We start from the raw sequence: 11,985 nt of genomic DNA on the forward strand, positions 1-11,985 counted from the left end.
CGAACGTGATTCTTAATTCGATAACCACTTCTAAAAATATTTAAACCCTTCACCGAACATAAAGGTACTAAACCAAAACAATTGAGAATTTGGAGAGTCATGCTCATTGTGACGAAGCCATTGGTCCATAAAAGGGTTGTAGTTGGTTTTAGAAGATGAGAATATTTAAATAACGAGTTGATAGTCAATGGTCGGATGCCCTGTACTAGTGTACTGGGTATATAAAGATCCTTGATGTCTTGCATTTTTCACCATCATAGATTTGAATTGATATACATTTCCACTGCACAATATGAGAGCTATAATCCTTGATTGGGTAAAATTAGCTTTTATATATTGAATTGGATGCATAAGGGGGCTACAATCCTTGATTGGGTACAAGTAGTCCTCAATTGTGTAATTGTATTGAAGATTTCATTGCCTTGTTTTATGCATTGGTTTATATAGGGAGTGAATTATGTATTATAATTAAAAGATTGTTAGTGCACAAGATGGTCAATCATCGACATTATTTCTTTCATGTGTGTTTTGCAAATAATTATCATCATCTCAATGTAAATGTTGATGATTCTTTGTAGCATGTGAAAATAGGTGTGTCTTATTGTTTTCAGATCGCGGAGGATATAACTAATCATTATATTTATAATTGCATTGATAATTTCATTTTTTTTTTGTATCCATAATGCCATGTAGAGAGTGCATTGCAATGTGTATGTTCTCTCAGAACATATGTGGTCGATATGTGGAGATGACTAGAGTGCATTGCAAATCTCATATTGTGTAGATTTGATTGCTTTCTTAGTGATTGTTTTTCTAATATATATTGAAAAGTTTTTTATTTATTTTAATTGAACATCTAGTTCTTATGTCTGCAGTATTAAATTGAAAGCAATAGAGAAAAATGTCGGCATAAGTGATACGAAGAAGGCAAAGAATTAAAAAGCCCCTAGCAAACATGGGTTTTGAATCTCAAATCAAAAAGATTGTAGAAGTTGTTTTTGAGATTGAGAAATACTCAAAACTGCCAGTTTTTTTGAAGCGATTGATGGATGGAAGTAAAGTGATCATATTTATGGAAACAAAAAGAGGTTGTGATAAAGTTATTGGACAACTTCCAACGGATGAATTTGTAGCTTTATCTATCCACGATGATAAGAGTCAAGCTGAAAGAGATTGTCTTCTTTTTGAATTTAGATCTAGCAATAGCCCTATAATGACAACAACAGATGTTGCAACTCGGGGTTTGGATCTGAAGGACATAAATCACAAGAAAGCAAAAAAGCAACAAAGATCGCACGGACATTGACAATGAGGTCATGTCAGAGAGGACATGAATTTGGAGGGGGAGGGTGTTGACCCATGGGTCAACAACACGACATAACTCAATTTCCATACCAAAGTCTTATTTTTTGATAGTTATGATATGATGTAGATTATGGTTAAAAACATCATTTATAACAAGTAGTTATTCTAGTTGTAGAGACCGGGGTGCAATGGCACTTCCAGATTGAAAATACAAAGCCATTTGACCCCTTGAACTCTATTTAATTTAGCCTATGATAGCCTTAGTATATAAGGTACCTAGGTCATTTTGTACAGAGAACTTAATCATAATCAAAGTTTTAAGCTGTCATTGATCGTGTGTGAGAGAGAAAGAGAGAGAGAGTATGAGCTTCATCCTAACGCTACTTCTTGCCTCCTCATTGCATTGGAGATTCAACTACACCATCACAAGTGGCTTGGAGAGAGCTACACAACAATGCCAAGCATTCCTTGTTGCAAACCGGAGCACGTGTGCTAACGCATCTATGAGCTATTTGTGGTTGTAAGTGTATCAAATGATGTCTGTTTTTTGCGTGCAAGTAGTCATTATAATTGTGGCGACACTAGGTAGCTCCACAACAAAGATAGTCATTGATCTCTCTCTCTCTCTCTCTCTCTCTCTCTCTCTCTCTCTCTCTCTCTCTCTCTGTGGGTGTATGTGTGTGTGGCTCAACAAAAAACACCCAACGTGCCCGATTAGAGCCCTCGTTGATATTAAGCTGCAGCCCACCGGGCTTTAGGCTTTTCCCGATGGGCCCGTAGGGAAAATGCAAAAGCCCGGTGGGCTTTTTGTGGGTTTCCTGGTTGCTCTAAACCGACTTGTTTGTGATCATGTTAACTATGATTATGTAAATATGTCAACAAGACCTTGCGATCACACAATTTTTTTGGTAATTACGTAAATATTAAATCCCTGTCCACTGAACTTGAAAGGTAAACCCTAATCTCTCTTTGAGCTTCTCTCATTCTTGCATGTCGTATTTTTGCACATCCTATTTTTGCATTCCCACCTTGTACGTACTCGAGATACTCTGTAGACATTAGCCTTCTCTCCATCTTTTCACATGCCGCACTATGAAATCACCTGCCTGTGGTTTACGAAGCCACAATACCTTGAAGAACACGGTGGAAAGGGGGAAGTCGAAAAACCACCAGCACACTCAGTGAATGACTCTCTATAGCCCAGTGATCTCACAACACCCTTATCCCCTAGTAAACACACACCTTGACTCACAATCTAGCAACGACTATTGTCCAAGCCCTAACCCAGCCAACCCTGATGCCATACAATCAATCACCAAGCACGTCAATATGGCTTCACCCTTAGACTGTTGAGAGCCCCTTATACCATAGATATACCAACCCAACTTACTCAAACATACATTTAGAAGATCACTAACATACCCAAGTTCTCTCGCACACCGGATTCTCTATCTATAGGCAAACCAAAGTGAAATGACTCACCCAACTGATTCAAGGATCCCTAGAACACAACCATCCACGTGCAAGTTTAGAGATCCCTTTCTACACATACAATACCCACTTACACACATATACATAGGGGAATAGGAACATGTGTGAATCATCCAAGAGAATGAGGTGAGGATGACCAAAAATACACAGTTGATATGATAATGGGGTGTACAACAATGATAATTCAAGGCGGCTCTTCCACCTCTTGCCTTTCTTATTAGGCCCTACAATTTTTGGCTTGGAACTCCCTTGCTTTCGTACCAGTGCTCCTTTAGCCCCGTGAGAAACACCTTATAGCACTCTTACTTGCTAGCACAATCTCTCCATGTTGGCACCTTTGACGTCATTGTCATTCTTGCGCTCTCCAAGGAGCATGTTCATCCCTTCTAGTCCGTAGCCCTGCTCACGGCCACCTTTCCCGGCTAGTCTCAACAATGGTGCTCTATCTTTTGCGACTGCTAAGAGCTCTGAACTCCTGGCCCTCATCACCCCTTGAAGCACTGCTTTAGTACTCGCAGCCCTTGACATCTATAGATGGCGCCCAATTACCTCGTTTTTGCCTTCTCAGTCCACCACACTCAGCATGGAGCCCTGCTCTTTCATGCAAGCCTATCTGTACATGGCTTTCTCCTCCTTACCGTGCTCCCAAGAGAATGGCGTCTGTCTCGGCGCTCCTCTCTATGTAGACAACACGGTCGACTCCTCATGCTTTCAACCCCTTTCAGATGGAACCATTCTGCTCTACCACCTTGACCTTGCAGACGTTTGGCCCTCTCTGTACTTTCTCTAAAGCTAGCGAGCCTCCTGGTGTTTTTGATCCTGGATCTCCTTTCTTGGTCTCTTAGCATTCCCTGGCAAGGCCGTTATCCCTTGCTCGTTGCGCTCCCTTCATATGCCCCGTGCTTCCTCGCTCCTCAGTCCCATCAACCAGTGCTCTGTCTTTGTGTTAGGACCGGGAAGGGAAGGGATCTCAAGGAGGCTCAAAGATGAAAGAATCCATTGTTACGCAGTGAGCTACACACACTTAATAACAGGTACACGACCACTAAAGGGACAAATTGAAGTATACACAAAAGTAGTATATCATATTGCATAGCATATACTATATGTACAGCACAAGGCTTTATATAGGCCTTGATATTACATGGCTGGCTCAAATATCTAGACTTGGCTCATTCTTGGGATTACAACACATAGACTAAGGTGTCAACATCAATTGGGATTAGGTGTAGAGGGATGTCCCATGCCTATCTCAACAATCCTCCCCTTAGGCATGGACTACTGAATAAACTGGATAGAGACTCACTGTCACACAGGCTATAATTTGCGGTCTCATCTTCTATTATGGCGTCACCTAGACTAAAGTATCCTCTCCTTAAACTAGAATCGCACAAACTCTATGAGTGAAGTGAGGAACATCCATATTTTCTACAGCACATCAGTGTATTCAAAGAAAGGTTTGGGTGAAGTACAAACATGGAGATAGTTCTCCTCTTCTTTGCCTTCATTCTCATCCATGTCCTCTGCAATGTTGACTCTCCCTTTGTCTTTACTGTTGTTGGTGTTGCCGCGACACTTTGATGGCGGATGCCCTTTGATGCCGCAGTTGCTACAATATTTGTTCTTATAGCAGTCTTTAGAAAAGTGTCCAAGCTTGCCACATTCGTAGCATTTCTTTTTGTTTAATCTAGATGATGATGATGATACATAAGCTCCCTCAATTGGTTCAATTTTCTTTTTTTCATCTTCTTTTCTTCTTCCTATATTGCACTTACGACTTGTTGTAGAGAGGGTGTGGGTTCCTTTTGCTCAAGAACTGTGACTATGTTGTCATAGCTTTCTGGTAGAGCACTTAAAAGAACAGCGACTTGATCTTTATTGGGTATTTGACATTCAATGTAGGTAAGTTGTGTAATTATGCTCATAAGCCTGTTGACAAGGCTAGAGACATCCTCCCCCTTGAGCATAGTCAGTTTGTAAATATTCTTCTTTAAACTTATTTTGCTTTGCTTTTGTTTAACACCAAAATTTTCTTCTAAAATATTCCATGCTTCGACTGCACTGGTGCAACTATCTGTGAAGTGCACGTAAGTATCATGAAGTGATGTAATGATAATTCCTAAAGCCTATTCGTCCTTTGCTTGTGATTGTGCGATCTGGGCTCTAGTTAGTGTGCCTTCACTATAGGTTTGTTCATTTGTCTTTACAATTGACCATAACTGCTTTTTCATGAGATAGTTGTGCAGCTTAGTTTGCTACGTGTCGAAACCTTCTCCGTTAAATTTTTCCGCCCCCTTTTCCCCCATGGTGAAAAGTGTTTAAACACACAGGGATTTGATCTTACCGGCAGAGAGACTCTCTCTGCGGCAGTGTCTTGCCCAAAAAAAAATTACAAAATGTACACAGCACGGATATTTTGACCTATAGGTGAAGTCACTCTTCACTTGTGTGAAGCTCCTCTTTACTGTGTGGCTAAAAGAAAAGAATACCGTCGTGTGTAGACAAAATTAATTTGCCATGGGATCTTGAACGGTTTGCAAGTTGACAAAAAATTGCCGTATAAATTTGATGCTTCGAGTGGCGTCGTTTAAGAAATTAGTCGAGCCTTGAATTTGATGAGCTCGAAGTCCGAAGCTGAATGAAAATTTTGTGTGGCTTGAGAGTCAAGCCGAGCCGTGAAGCTGAAGCCGAGACTAAAAATTTGAACAACTTGAGCACTTGATTTTTTGAGGTTTTTAAATGAAGCCAAACTAATATTTAAAGGCCTTAATGTGAAACCAGAGAGTAAGTAAAAGAAATGGACTTCACAGAAAATGGCGAGGTCAGAACAAAACCGAGCAGGGTCGTCCACTAGATGAGCAAATTGATCTCATGCTGCAGCTCGATCAAGCACCGCAGATGGAGGGTGCTAGCAAGGGAAAAATCATCTATGAAAGCTGATTGAGTCAAGGCCAAAGATCAAGGATGTAAGTGAGATAGAATCCAGACCGTTGGTTGCAAAAGAAGGTTTCGATGCCTTTGAAAATTTTGATTTGAGAGTGTGTGCAGCAACTCAAGCAAGCAGAAACCGTCGATTTTGCAAGAGGTTGAAATCTTCAGCTCATAAAGCTCTCCCAGCATATAAGAAGATCCTTCTTAACGTGGGAAGAGGATCTTAGGCTCCGCTTAACTCGATTCCCCTTGAGTGGGCTGATTTCAGCCGATTAAATAAGCTGTTTTTGGCTCTTAATAATTAGCTTCTAATCGACAGTGTGATTAGTAGAGAGTGCACAAATGGGATATCTATGGAATGTGCGTGATATTCCTAATCTAGTGATGGTGCTAACTAGCTCTGATACCAATTGTTAGGAACGGGAAGAAAAGGGAGCTCAAGGAGGCTCAAAGATGAAAGAATCCATTGTTACGCAGTGAGCTACACACACTTAATAAAAGGTACAGGACCACTAAAGGGATAAATTGATGTACACACAAAAGTAGGATATCATATTGCATAGCATATACTATATGTACATCACAAGGCTTTATATAGGCCTTGATATTACATGGCTGGTTCAAATATCTAGACTTGGCTCATTCTTTGGCTTACAACACATAGACTAAGGTGTCAACATCAATTGGGATTAGGTGTAGAGGGATGTCCCATGCCTATCTCAACACTTTGATCGGCGGCCCCCCTTAGCTGGCCTCACTTCCTTGCACACTCAAGCCCTCGTCCCTGCTCTGTTGGTGGCCCCTAAAGCCGGCTCCTCCTCTATACCATGAGCCCCCCCCCCCTGCTCGCCAGGCTTGGCTAGGCTTATACAATCCCCCCGTTGCGCCAGTTCACGGTTCCCTTCCTCATGCAATAACCCCACCTGTCCACCTTCCCTGCTGGCTCTGCTCGTCTACTGCAAACGACCCCATATTTCTGCATGCTTCAAAAAAAACTGAACTTAAGCGGCCCTTCACACGGCCATGCATGCCCCTTGTGTCGATGTCCAGCTCGAGTGCAATCCACATAAAACTTGAGCAAAAACAAGGTCGTCCATCTATAATAAACGGTTTCTCCATGGTATAGCCTTGCCTAATAGACCCAAATTCGAAGCTGTATAAAACACCAAAAAGTTCGACACTTCGAGCCTTCTAAACTCCCCTGATCGGTAGTGCTAAAATTTGCCCTGACCTTCTAACAACCACATTTAGCATACACATCCTGGGAATGCTTGCCATATCTAGCATCAAATAGCTGGCGAATCACTGTACCACCCACTTGGTATCTTCCATGTACTTGCTTCAGGCTTTCTCCATGGTCGACAATGTTTGGCTACACCATCATTGCCCACCCCCTCGTTGAGCATTCATGCACAATATTATTTAGATGAAAGAAGACTGTATAGAGAGAATGATATAACATAGATAGATAGTGGCTCTATAGATAGGATAGAGATAGAGAGAAAATCATCTACTATTGCATCACCCTCCAAGGTCAAATGGAAAGCTCACAGCTTCCCCAATCATAGTGTAGGCTCCACCTGGATCAAAAAGAAAATATTGACCGTGGACATCCACCTATAAAACATGTACATGCAAGCCTTTCTTTGTACTTGTAGGCCAATAGACACCCCACCCTTCCAGCTCTTCATAGCTTGGAGCTTTGTCACCCTGTATCCATAAGTCTTTGTGTCCGCTATAAGCACACTTGCCATCACTTGAGAAACCCGAATCATAAGCAGCTATCCTGCCATCTGCTATACAGAACCCTCCATGGTATAGTCCACTTCAAAAAAACCTCGCCATTGATACAAAAATACCTGTAAAGCAACCTCCAATAACACATGTATCCATAGCATCACATAAAGTAGCAAGACCCTGCCATTTGCCTCCACCTGCTGCATAGCCAAGTAGACATGTTTCCCTTGCAAACCTATATCCAAACCCTCTCTAAATGGCTCCAAGGCCACCTTTTCATACTCAAGAACATGACCTGCTAGAGCTTTAACCTATTCTTCAAATACCTCCTCCACTTGCAAGGTTGGTGGCACATTCCTCGTTGCATGGAGCACCACTCTCATAGGCTGCACTTACATCAGCTTCCATAGAGTCATCTGCCAGAGCTAGCTCTCCACGGTTACACATAAACTATGAAACTTCAAAGTACACCTTGACATGCTCATCAAGGCAAGGTTGCCCCACCCCCTGCATAGACAAATCAACTTGATCTACCACAGCTTCTGTTCCTAGCTCCTGCAAGTCATCCTCAAAAACCTACTCTTTAGTTAAATCGGATGCACAATCAAACCATACCTCTTCCTCCAATAGGGACTCACCATCACAAGACATTTGATAGGGCTGATCGATTGGCAGATTCACACAAGGTGCAACACTATACTTCTCTTCGACATTTAGCTGGCTGGCAGGCAACTCGCATACATTTTTCTCCACTTCATCTACATGAAATACATCATAAGTTTCATACCTAGAATACATGGATTCTGTCTCCCACGTAGCATCGGTATCCAAAATTCATATCAGATGTAATAGATTTTTGAGGTTCAAAAGATCACAATTCTGGTGGATTCAGAGGCTTTCAGCTATATGGGCACTCCTCTGCTGTAAGGTCTCTGACCCGATCACAAGAGCACCCTTGTACCACGAAATGAATACAATGGAATAAGTTACTATTTTTAGCAGTTTTTCAGATTCTGTCAGTGCCATGATGTTTAGAATGTTATAAAGCTTAAAAATGTGAATTAAAATAATTTTTGTGAAAAATTTCCAAAAATAGTAAGTTTTGGGTCACCTGACCCGTCCAGTCTTGACCGTCTCAAAAATCTGCACCCGTACCCCGAATTTGAAAAAAATGCATTTTCGGACCCCGGGGGCTGCTAATTATGGCAGTTACTCGGGCCAGTACGCCTTAGTTAGAGCTTTGTATGGCAATTTACGGCATCAAAATCCGATTCGTATGACCCGTTTTAGCCTAGAACCAAATTTCCTAAAAATTGTCCGGGGAGGCACCGGGGGCCCGGGACTGTGTGGGAACAGGTCCCAGGCCACTCCAGATCAGATTTAGCAGCTAGGGGGCGCCCTCTTGCTTTGTGGGAGTCTTGGGAAAGCTGCCAAGCCTGCAACTCAGTCTCAGAACCAGTTAACCAAGACAATCTGACACTTGGTGGGCAGAGAACTGGACTTGCCATGCTTAACTGGAGAAGCTCCCAGATGCATTTAGCAACCCAGATCGATTTTCAGCCTATAGGAGCCTATTTAAAAACCTGCATACACACACAGACACACTTATGATCACACACACACACACACAGTGCATACACACACACCCTCATACATTGGGGAGGTGCTGCCGAATCACACACCTATTGAAGAAGAAGCTAGGAGGGAGGTGCTGCCGAATTTTCATCTCAAGAGGCTCGATTAGATCAGAAAATCGAGAAGATTACCAGCTCTTAATCACAGTAACGACAGTTTAATTAATGCCATCTGAAAATCCCTTTCTCTACCATCAAAATTTCTCGTACATTATGTCTATTCCTAGCCGAAAATCTCTATGACTACTCTCTAAATTCTCCTTATTCGTACTCTATTATGTAATCATTATCCCATAGCTGAATTATCAGCCATTCTTCACTCTCGATTAATGATTAGAGCATAATTATCAAAATCTTCTCTCTCTAGATAGCATAGTAATTAATCGGTAAGCTAGTATTTGTGCAGATTGAAGAGAATCACTATTGTAATCACTCATTAACATTGTAGCTTAATTGAATTCATTTCTCTTATGCATTAAGACGTAATTAAAGAGAAATTAATCCGTCAATAAGCCTCTAAGAATTGGTTTTTCCTCACACATATGCATAGGGTAAATCTGCATCATCTAATTGCTAGGAAATAGTTCAATCATACTTAATCCAATTCTCTGGTAATCCCAATAGTGAAATCCTAATTATTCTTGATCATGTAAGCCGAATAATTATCTTAGAGCCGGTTCCCATAGGATTATGTGCCATCCTTAATGATTGCTTTATGAAAGAAATCTAGACTCTCATATAGGAGGGATTAATTGATGTCACTAATCTACCCATTGGACTGTTATGATGCTGTGAACCTTAGCTCTTTCCCCAAGCTAATCATTTAAAGTAGTGAGAAATGGCCCCGGTTAAGAGGACGCGCTTCGGTGGTGCCCATGATCGCGAAGCAAGAACGAGCAATGTCAACGGAAAGGGGAAGGCTCCCATGGACGAGCAAATACCGGCCATCTCACGGGCCATCGATGAAGAAGTGGAAGAGGTAGATCATAGTTTTTTCAAGTTGTTTAAATTAACATTGCATACGCTAGTTAGGAATGCTCATATCCCCAAACATGTTGGAGAAATCCGACGGAAACCTTGGCATTGAAATCATTATACATTAAGTTCTAAAGTAGGAAGGTAATGTTTGATGGGTATGCTGTTTGCAAGAGGAAAGAATGTCTGCTAGGAAAAATTTAGCTCGGCATGTTCATTTTATTTCCAATGTTGAATCAGTCATGACTCCCCTACTGATCACAGGGGGTAGAGTTCCTCGTTAAGGGCTCTTGAATCCACGACATGCTTTCTATGCGGTGGATACCCACGACTTCCTTTCTATGCGGTGGGAACCCACGTCTTGCTTTCTATGCGGTGGGAGTGTCCATGACGTGCTTTCTATGCGGTGGACATACCTAGTTGTATGGGCAGCTAGGCGACAACGGGAGGAGTGAACTCTCGCTGGAGGGGGGATGTTGTACCTCCAGAACATTGGAATTTTTATGAATAAGTTTGAGTAGAATTTTTACTAGAATTCTGTCTTGGTGTTGTTTGCAATACTGGTTGAAGGGCTGTTTTAACGAACCATGTGATTCGGAATTAAACAAGGAATATTTATGTTGAACAACCTTTGTGGTAGTAATTAGGTCACACGATGAAGTGTGAGTGTGGGGGTGGAAAGTGGGGGCTTGGCTCGGGTTGCCAATGCCTACGAGATGGGTGGTCCCGATTGGTCGGGAACTCTCTGTCCCCATAGTGCTTACTCGATATTAGTAATGCTCATTGCCCCTAGAGTGGGGAATTCTCGAGAGTACGTGCCTCTGAAACTCGGGGAAAAAGGCACTCGAGGCTTCTCTCCTCTTGGAAGGTGGGTCATAGGATCGCTAGATAGTTTAAGTACGCTTCCCCTGCGAGGTGGAGCTAGATCTCCTTGCTAGTAGGCTCGAACTCGACTCACTTTGTGATGAGAGATCGTCCGCTAGTCGAACTCTGAACCATTTTGTTTGCTTCCGCTATAGATCTAGTGGCCACCAGGTTTACCATCAGATCCGTTGTTTGATACGACGGGGTGGGGACCTCACATCTGCTCTTTTAAACATAAGGTGTTTTTTTGGAGATTGCTTACAACTTCTCTTCCATGTGGAGAGCTACTTGTCAAAAAATGAATATCTGATGGAAAATGTCCTCTTTGTAAATCAGCAAAACCTGTGAAGCATGTGTTATGGAACTCCCAGAATGTAAGGCAATGGTGGTTGTGGACTTTGCAGCATGTACAGATCTGGATGCCTATAAAACTGTCTATTTTCAAGGTCACCTTTGATTTATGTGAAATGCCTGATGATGTTTCTAAGTTTTGCTTGTAATCCCTCAGAGTATGGTTGTTGTATTTCATCTCGAATGCCAGAAACTTTGCTTGTTTTGAGAAAATTTCCTTGTGTAAGGTAACCATTCCTTGGGAGATTATAAAAAAGAAGATGATGGAATATTGTCTCAGTATCTGAGACACTGACTTAAAGGATAGATGCCTGCAACTCATGGATAAACTGTAGAGGCAATTGAGGAAGTGATGACAAAGGAGGAGAGGAGGAGAAGAGAGGATAAACAAGAGAGATGGTGAAATATGACATGATTTTGTAAATTAATGTACAAACATTCCCAAAAAGAGAGAGAGAGAGAGAGAGAAGAGAGAGAGAGAGAGACCATTGTAAGGAGTGAAGGAGGAGTCACATGTCCCTCCATGTCTCCACTATCTCTTTTGCATCAGAAGTGACTCATTGATTGTTTGGAATTTCCTTCACCTTCCATCAAACTTTTAATGATTTTATTTTCCAAGCATAGCGTTGTCAGGAGTTTTTTGGATCAAGGGATTGCGCATATGTACATACACATGCATGGTGCATCGAATAAAGGA

At 41.8% G+C, this 11,985-nt stretch overlaps 1 pseudogene; it reads right to left on the reverse strand.

Moving 5' to 3' along the window:
- Window positions 1-6,633: 6,633 nt before the first annotated feature.
- LOC147452152 (uncharacterized) lies at window positions 6,634-8,271 on the reverse strand (annotated as a pseudogene).
- Between the last annotated feature and the right edge of the window lie 3,714 nt (window positions 8,272-11,985).

Source organism: Adiantum capillus-veneris, chromosome 8 (genome assembly GCF_014529385.1).
Source record: "Adiantum capillus-veneris isolate H3 chromosome 8, ASM1452938v2, whole genome shotgun sequence".
NCBI classification, from domain to species: domain Eukaryota; kingdom Viridiplantae; phylum Streptophyta; class Polypodiopsida; order Polypodiales; family Pteridaceae; genus Adiantum; species Adiantum capillus-veneris.